This window comes from Macaca nemestrina, chromosome 16 (genome assembly GCF_043159975.1).
Source record: "Macaca nemestrina isolate mMacNem1 chromosome 16, mMacNem.hap1, whole genome shotgun sequence".
NCBI classification, from domain to species: Eukaryota; Metazoa; Chordata; class Mammalia; order Primates; family Cercopithecidae; genus Macaca; species Macaca nemestrina.
Genome location: NC_092140.1, coordinates 36,183,142 through 36,193,199, shown reverse-complemented (window position 1 = coordinate 36,193,199; position 10,058 = coordinate 36,183,142).

Genomic DNA, 10,058 nt, shown 5'->3' with positions numbered 1-10,058 from the left:
ATGGATTCACACAGAACACACCCGAAGCAGATAACACCACCTATGTTGGCTAGTTCCTGTGTAGGAAACAATTTCAGTTCTGATTTCCCACTTACATGTTGTCACATGAGACCAGGTAAAAGCAACATCATCTTTTCCAAGGGTCCCTTTGGGCTGTTCCTCGGTGCGTGGTGACTTGAAGCTGATAGAACCATTGCATCAGCCTTCTCAGGGACAAGCAAGCATCTCTCTGACTGACTCCATGGGAACCCAGAGTTCCTTCCTGCATTCCACTCGAAGCCTGACAGTAGTATACAGTCTGCACAACCCATGCTCAAACCTTTTGGTTCCTGTTTACTAAGAGCTGCTCATAAACATGAGACAAACCACACAGAGTCTGCTCTGAAGCCAGCTTCATCATTGCTATAAACAGTTATTGGGAAAATTTTTGTTTGTGGCCAAGCCACGTCTCACCCTTGAGCTCCTTCCAGGCCCCTGGGCACACCAGCTAACGTGCATAACCGACAGCTCAGCATAGGGTAGGCAGTGTCACACAAAGGATATTAATTTCATGTGGGATACCTCTCTCTAGGGCCTGCTCACTTTTTACTTGTTTACACAGAAACAATTGTTTAAACATCTGCTTAAATACTGTGAAATCTTTTTGAAAATTGGACCTTTTGGTCTGGCAGCATAACTGAGAAAGCTCATGTTTACCAAAGTAGAGGTAAATTGTATGTTGACAAAATGAATTCAGTGGAATATCTGTTACAACATGTCATGAGAGCAAGTACAATGTCAACCAAAGTTTTCCTGCATTGAATAGGAAATACCTTTGTCTGTTTGAAGCTTTAAAGCTCATTAGCAGGCTATTACCTTGACTTTTTAAAATTGTATGAATCTATCATATATAGAATGCTCCATATAAAGCTTTTGTGGAAAACAATTTTAAATAAAATTCAAAATATATCTGAGGGCTGACCTGGTATGGTAGAGAAGATATGTTCAAAATATCATTCCTTTTTCTTCTCCAGTAGAAGATTGAACAACTTTTCGGATTTGGAAGTTATTACATGTTCACATCAGCATCCCTAAGGAGCTGATATTGACCTATGAGCATGAAAAGCGACAGTCCTGCTGTTTTGCTTCTATAATGCAACAGAAAAACATTTGGCTTACACAATTAAAATAATCTGATTACATCACAGACCTGTCTTTTCTTGAGTTTGAGTGATTTCTGTTTGTGTCAGATGGAAGAAAATACAATTTTTCCCGTCTTTTAACATCAGATAATTTGCAGATCTTGTTGCTGAATGGCTTATCTTTAGAAGAAATTTTGAAATTGCAACATGAGTACCATTTTTCACATGAGATAATTGATAAGATTTACTGGTAGCTTTTTTAAGCAGAAGCATGTGTCTGGTGGAAAGTGAAAATTCAATCTGTTTGTGGTTTGCCCTCTTTGATATCAATCACGGACTTTAACTGATTTGTCTAGTTGCTTAGGCATCTTGTAGAGAAATTTTAGAATGAGGAAACTCCAGTATATCTAATTCAATCTGTTACCTTGCTGAACAAGACACTTGTTTTTGCTGGGCTCAATTTGCTCCATTTCTCTCTCTCTCTCTTTCTCTCTCTCGTGCACACACACACACACACACACACACACACACACACACAATCAGAAAGAAATAATGTAACAGAGACATTTTAATCTACTTTAGAGAAAAATAAAAAGTGTAGTATTGTTTAATCTACTTTAGAGAAACATAAAAATATAGTATTATTAGGACTCTGTCTTTTCTGTTTAAGTAATATGCTATGCCAAGATTGTGATGCTTAGCTGGTAGCTTGAGACCTGACCTTACAATAACAATGCTTTATTGCTCCCTTCATGCAGATGCCTGGTAACCAGGAGTCCTAGTTTAGCTCTTCAACACTCTTAGAAAATAATCATTAGTTTCAGTGGATTTGAAAACCTATTAATCTGCCACTAGTTAGACCCATAGACTAGCCACACCAGGTTTCTTACCCAAAATTTTAACCCTGAAGATCCTACTACTCAATCATTTTCAAAAACTCCATTTAGAAGAACAAAATGAATACATTTGACTATTTAATATTTAAAACCTGGCCTAAAGCAATAATATTAACATATATGAGTATCTAATATTCATAGGTACATGTACTATAGCTTTACCATTGAGGCAAGCCAGACCATGAAAGAACTATGTCCCACATTATATACACTTGCTTTCTGCTTCACATTTGGGTGTTATGACATCAGCTGCCCTCCCAGACCCACCATACTAGGATACAGCAGAACTCAAAGTGTTTGGGCAACTTGGACTTCTGCTTGCCTTAAGCAGATTCTGAGGAGCTGCACTCAAGATTGATCCCCTATGTTCTTTTGGTCTCATATTCTCTAGCCTTTCTTGTCACAGGCATACCAAGTCCAATGAGGGACATCTGCCCATTCGCAAACAAGCCAGCCTCATCCCTGAGGTCAGTGATGAAGTGCTGAGCAATGAACTGGAAAAGCAAATAAATAAAGGAGTTAGGAAGGACACTTTCTTATTTGGAGATCACTAGAGAATGTGATTTTTCCTGAACGACTGCATACTTCCTACTATGCCTTTTGGGAAACCACCCAGATTTCCCACAATATGTACCTGATATGGAGAGGAAAAAAGCAAACCATGGTGGTCTAAGCAGCTTAGATTTGATAAAAATAATAGGTAATTGCATACATTTTGCTTTTGTTTTGTCTCTAAACCATTGTCTTTCTCATGGGTCAAACTGGGCTAGTGGGCAGGGGATATTTTGTTTTTGAAAGGGTTTTGATAGCATCTCTGACCAAATTTGCTTCACTTAAAAGATTCTTTAGTGAAACAAGATTACCTCCTCCCACCTCAATCCCCTACAACCCAGTTTACTAAATATGAGATCAAATGAAATTATTCTCAGCTGGTCCCAGAAAACAACATACTCTGTTTACCAGCTTTTTCTGATCAACAGGATTAATACATGTAGCTTCCAATTATGCATACAAAAGGAGAAATGGTGATGTTTTTGCTTTGTCTGAACAGAGTGGTTCCTTCAGTTCATTTTCCAAACCCTTCTGCCAGAACAAGCTGGTTCTTCTGGGAAGACAGAACTGCCTACGGCCATATGCACCCATCTGTTCTTCTCTACGAAAATGCGTTGGCCTTTTCCACACAGAGTCAGTGGGTGGTGGGGGTGACTACTGCAGGTGGACAGGCCAGGTAAGCCTCAGTCAGGTAAGGGGACATTCGTGGTTAAATGTGCAAGTATAAGAGAACTATTAAAAAAGAAGAGTTTGTTATAATAAAGTTACTTCTCTGCCCCTGCTGTGGGCCATTAGTTATTTCTCTGTGGAGAAATAACTTTGTTACAGCAAACTCTTCTTTGTAATGGTTTTCTTCTTGGCCCACAGCCTTCTCCTGGCTCTATACTCTGAGTCTTCTTATAGAAATTCTCCTCTTGGTCTTTGCTAGACATTGTCAAATATCTTGTTTCTGTGCTGTTTGCATTGCAGCTCTGAGATCACACCTGTATGTAGTTCTATAATTCTTTTGCCAAGGACAACAATTAGCTTCTGTTTTGTTTTGTTTGTTTGTTTTCTTGCTTCATATATGTCAACAACTCCTTCTGGAGAATACACTTGAATTTGCAACCTCCACAATAGGATCACCCGGGCAGCATCTAGGAGCTTGTGGAAGAATAGGTCGAGAGAAGGAAATTGATGTTTCTTTTTCATTTATTTTATTTTTAAGGGTAAAATTATTATGAATACTACTGTTTTTAAATTTTTTATTTCCATAGGTTTTGGGGGAACAGGTGGTATTTCGTTACATGAGTAAGTTCTTTAGTTGTGATTTGTGAGATTTTGGCACACCCATCCCCAAGCAGTATACACTGAACACAATTTGTAGTCTTTATTTCTCACCCCCTCCCATCCTTTCCCTCTGTGTCCCCAAAGTCCATTTTGTCATTCTTATGTGTTTGCATCCTCATCGCTTAGCTCCCGTTTATGAGTGAGAGCATTCGATGTTTGGTTTTCCATTCCTGAGTTACTTCACTTAGAATAGTAGTCTTCAATCCCAGCCAGGTTGCTGTAAATGCCATTAATTCATTCCTTTTTATGGCAGAGTGGTATTCCATATATATTCCATATATATACACACACACACACACACCACCGTTTCGTTTTCCACTTGTTGATTTGTGAACATTTGGGTTGGTTCCACATTTTTTCAATTGCAAATTATGCTGCTATAAACATGCATGTGCAAGTATCTTTTTCATATAAAGACTTCTTTTCCTCGCGTAGATAGCCAGGAGTGGGACTGCTGGATCAAATGGTAGTTCTACTGTTAGTTCTTTGAGGAGTCTACATACTGTTTTCCATAGTGGTTGTACTAGTTTACATTCCCAACAGCAGTGTGTAGAAGTGTTCCCTATTCACCACATCACCACCAACATCTATTATTTTTTGGTTTTTTGACTGTGGCCATTCTTGCAGGGGTAAGGTGGTATCGTATTGTGATTTTGATTTGCATTTCCCTGATCATTAGTGCTGTTGAGCATCTTTTCATATGTTTGTTGGCCATTTGTATATCTTCTTTTGAGAATTGTCTGTTCATACTCTTAACCCACTTTTTGATGGGATTTTTTTTCTTGCTCATTTGTTTGTGTTCATTGTAGATTCTGGATATTCATCCTTTGTCAGATGTATAGATTGTGAAGATTTTCTCCCACCCTGTGGGTTGTCTGTTTACTCTGCTCACTGTTCCTTTTGCTGTGCAAAACTCTTTAGTTTAATTAAGTCCCACCTATTTATTTCTGTTTTTATTGCATTTGCTTTTGGGTTCTTGGTCATGAAACCCTTGCCTAAGCCAATGCCTAGAAGGATTTTTCCGATGTTATCTTCTAGAATTTTTATAGTTTCAGGTCTTAGATTTAAGTCCTTGATCCATCTTGAGTTGATTTTTGTATAAGGTGAGAAGTGAGGATCTAGTTTCATTTTCCTACATGTGGCTTCCAATTATCCCAACACCATTTGTGGAATAGGGTGTCTTATGTTTTTATTTGCTTTGTCAATTGGCTGTAAGCATTTGGGTTTCTTTCTGGGCTCTCTATTCTGTTCCATAGGTCTGTGTGCCTATTTTTATACCAGTACCATGCTGTTTTGGTGACTATAGCCTTTATAGCATAGTTTGAAATCAGGTAATGTGATGCCTCCAGATTTGTTCTTTTTGCTTAGCCTTGCTTTGGCTATGCGGGCTCCTTTTTTGGTTCCATATTAATTTTAGGATTTTTTTTTTTCTAGTTCTGTGACAAATGATGGTGGTATTTTGATGGGAATTGCATTAAATTTGTAGATTGCTTTTGGCAGTATGGTCATCTTCACACTATTGATTCTACTCATTTATGAGCATGAGATGTGTTTCCATTCCTTTGTGTCATCTATGATTTCTTTCAGCAGTGTTTTTTAGTTTTCATTGTAGAGAGGTCTTTCACCTCCTTGGTTAGGTATATTTCTAAGTATTTTATTTTTTTTTTGAAACTATTGTTAAAGGGGTTGAGTTCTTGATTTGATTCTCAGCTTGGTCACTGCTGAAGTATAGCAGAGCTACTGATTTATGTACATTAATTTTGTATCCTGAAACTTTGCTGAATTCATTTATCAGTTCTGGAGCTTTTTGGAGGAGTCTTCAGGGTTTTCTAGGTGTACAATCATATCATCAGCAAGCCAGCAAACAGTGACAGTTTGACTTCCTCCTTACTGATTTGGATGCCTTTATTTCTTTCTCCTGTCTGATTGCTCTGGTTGGGACTTCCAGTACTATGCTGAATAGAAATAATGAGAGTGGGCATCCCTGTCTTGTTCCAGTTACTGGGGGAATACTTTCAACTTTTCTCCATTCTGTATTATGTTGGCTGTGGGTTTGTCATAGACGGCTATTATTACATTGATGTATGGATGTTCCTTTTTTAAAAAAAAGTATTTGATTTGGCAATCCCACTACTGGGTATCCACCCAGAGGAAAATAAGTCATTATACGAAAAAGATACTTGCACACCTATGTTTATAGCAGCACAATTCTCAATTGCAAAAGTACGGAACCAGCCCAAATGCCCATCAATCAATGAGTGGATAAAGAAATTGTTGTATATATATACTATGGAATACTGCTCAACTATAAGGAGGAATGAAATAATTGCATTTGCAGCAACCTGGATGGAATTGGAGATTATTATTCTAAGTGAAGTAACTGAGGAATGGAAAATCAAGCATTGTATGTTCTCACTTATAAGTTGGAGCTAACCTATGAGGATGCAAAAGCATAAGAATGATACAATGGACTTTGAGGACTTGGGGGAAAGGGTGGGAGGTGGTGAGGGATAAAAGACTACACTCTACATTGGGTATAGTGTACACTGCTTGGGTAATGGGTGCACCCAAATCACAGAAATCACCACTAAATTACTCATTCATGTAACCAAACACCACCTGTTCCCCAAAAACCTATTGAAATAAAAAAAAGTGAAAGAACTTTATATGCACCAGGGCTTTTTTTCACTTAATTTCTCTCTCTCAGTTGTTTTATTTCTAGGTTCTTAATTCTAATAATATGTGACTTCCTAACATTTTATTTGACTAAAAATTATAAAATTGATCTGAAATTCACCATAGTGGGGTTTTACTATGTGGGTAAAGTGGACCCACAGACCTAAAAATAATAGAATCTGAGAGTAGGAAGCAACTTATGCAATCCTCTAGTTTAGTTCCTTCATTTTTCAGAGAAGGAAACTGAGGCTCAGAGAAGTTATGTGATTTGCCTATAGTTACACAGCTAGTAAAAAGTTTAAACTGTTAAATGAACTCCTATTTGCTACTCTACTCAGTGACAGAGAATACTGAATGCATCTATTTACTCAGACGTATGAACAATAGCGACTAAAAACAGTCCTGGTGATGTGTGATTTACATTGTTAGGGGTCAGAATATAATACACCGAAATGAAGGTCTCAGAGCAGCTTGGAAGCAAAAGTTTTTCTCTGACTTTCTCTGGTCCTCCTGTCTCTAGCCCCCTCATTCTCCTTTGAGGCTAGCCATAGAAACTAGAATCCCTCCTCCAAGGTGGGTCGTAGCAACCAGAACCCTTTTTCCCAAAGTCAGCCATAAAAACCTACACATATTACTTTAACTTTACCTCCACCTTTCTGTGTAAAAACTGGTCACAAAGAAATTATCTGACCTACTTTGTTTGATTGTAGATTGTAAGAGCCCCCATTCTAGAGGATCCCGTCCTACACCCAGAAGGAAGGAATGCTGTGTAGAGGCCAAGAAGAATCCAGACACACAGGCCTTGCCGGGCTTCCTCGCTCAGTCTGTTTGTATTAGACCATGCCATTTTTGTCCAGTCATATTTCTACAAGGCTGTCCATACTTTGCTGAACCTAAGCATGAACATGAACAGTTTCCTCTATATCTTTTGTTCTTCATCCTGAAGGCTCCTGTGTCATATATAAAACTATGATCAAATAAATAAATTTGTATGCCTTCCTCCTATTAATCTGCCTTTTGTCAGTTGACTTTAAGTGAACCTTTGGAAAGCTAAGGGGAAGTTTTCCCTCGGCCCCTGGAACATGTTATGTTTTAGAGGTTTCAAAATTATTCAGATGCTTTTGTATGTTTTGAATATTTTCATGGCATGACACACGTTCGTGTGTGTGTGAAACTTTGCATAATTTTAGTAGTTTTAACTTTCAGTAAGTCATAAAAATAATTTAGTTTTATATTTAGGAAAAATCTTAAAACTTTATAGTTAGTTGGTAAATAGTGACAGAAGAAAAAATTTACCCAAATTAAATTTAAAGGAGTTTGCTTGAACAATGAGCGATTCATGAATCAGGCAGCCCCTAGAATTGCAGCAGATTCACAAACTCCAGTGCAGCCACGTGGTGGAAGAAGATTTATAGAACAAAAAGAGGGTAATGATGTACAAAAATTAGCAATGAGGTACAGCAATGGCTGGATTGGTTACAGATTGGCGTTTGCCTTATTTGAACACAGTTTGAACACTTAGCAGCCTATGAGTGGTTGAAGTATGGCTGCTGGGATTGGCCACAGCTATTATTACAACTGCATACTTCTAAATTAGGTTTTCAATCTTGTCTGACTATTAAGCTACATTACAGTTCATCTACAAGGACTCAAATATAGAAGTACGGAGTCCTTCTCAGGCTATATTTAGTTTGCTTTAACAATAGATACTGGTAGAAAGATTAAAGAGAGTCATAAAGTATGTTCACTTCATGCAGCTATAAGGTTGAACTAATTAAGCAAAGTAGATAATACATCTGAAAAATTCTGGCAAAATATCAAAACAAAACAAAACCACCAAGTTTGCCATTTATTTTCCAAGCCAAAATTGTTTTGGTTTTTTGCTTATTTGTGTTTATCTTATATTTCTGTAAAATTCCTACCCAGGATACCCAGTTGATCATAATCTCAAAATAAGTTATTAAACTTTATGGTCTATACTTCCTACTGAGATATAATCATTTTATATATATATATATATATCTGAAATTTAATGGTGTCACTTTCTCAGCAGTGCTATTAAAGCGATTAAACTATTACATATCAAATTATTTTGAAATTAAAAATAAAGATTTTGTAGAGATAGGGTGCCTCACTATGTTCCCCAAGCTGGTCTTGAACTCCTGGGCTCTCGTAACCCTCCCATCTTGGCCTCCCAAAGTGCTGAGATTGCAGATGTGAGCCATCATGCTCAGTCTTTTTTTTTTTTTTTTGACATTTTAAAATTAATACACATTATACATATTTATGGGGGTAGATGTGATATTTTGTTATGTGCATAGACTGTGTAATTATCAAGTTAGGGTTTGGGGGGTGCTTGTCACCTCCAATGTTTATCATTTCCAAGTGCTAGGAACATTTTAAGTGCTCTCTTCTAGTTATTTTGAAATATACAATACGTTAACTATATAGTCACAATACTCTGCTGTTGAACATTAGAACTTATTCTATCTAGCCGTATGTTTGTACCCGTTAACAAACCTGTCTTTGTTACCCCCTTCCCACCACAGACACATTCTTCCCAGCCTCTGGTAACCATCATTCTACTCTCTATCTCTATGTGATCAACTTTTTTAGCTCCCACATGTGTGTGACAACATGCGATATGTGTCTTTCTGTGCCTGGCTCATTTCACTTAATAAAATAACCTCCAGTTCCACCCATGTTGCTGCAAGTGACATGATTTCATTCTTTTCATGGCTGAATAGTATTCCATTGTGTATATATACCATATTTCCTATATCCATTTGTCCACTGATGGATACTTAGGCTGATTCCGTATCTTTGCTATTGTAAATAGAGCTGTGATAAACATGCGAGTGGAGGTATCCCTTTGGTATACTGATTTCTTTTCCTTTGGATAAATATCCAATGGTGGGGTTGCTGGATTATATAATAGTTCTGGTTTTTTTTGTTGTTGTTGTTGTTTTTGAGAAATCTCCATACTATTTTCCATAATAACTATACTAATTTACTAATATTTAATGATATCTCACTGTGGTTTTGATTTGCATTTCCCTGGTAATTAGTGATGTTGAGTATTTTTCATATACCTATTGGTCATTAAATTATGTTTTAATATGATATCTCTGTAAGGGTTAAGTACTTTTTAGGACATGGACCTGGAATGATTTCCAGAATTCATCGTTTAAATGGAATTAATTTTCAAATTTAGCAGGCATATACTTTCCATTTCTCCATCCTACTAAATAAATTAAAAGTTAATTTACCATGGCGGTGGGCTTGACAGGAACTGGGAACAAATTTTACTTTCATTTTCTGGGACCACTCCTGAGCTTGATATGTCTTTTAAACACTGACCCTCGCCTGCCTGTCTGCCTTCACTTATACTCTCCTTGGAGCAGGTTCTCTTCTCTACTTCCTTTTCTGGGCAGTCTCCAGGGCTGCTTTAGCCTCTTCACTTGCTTCTATTACAGCGTGACTA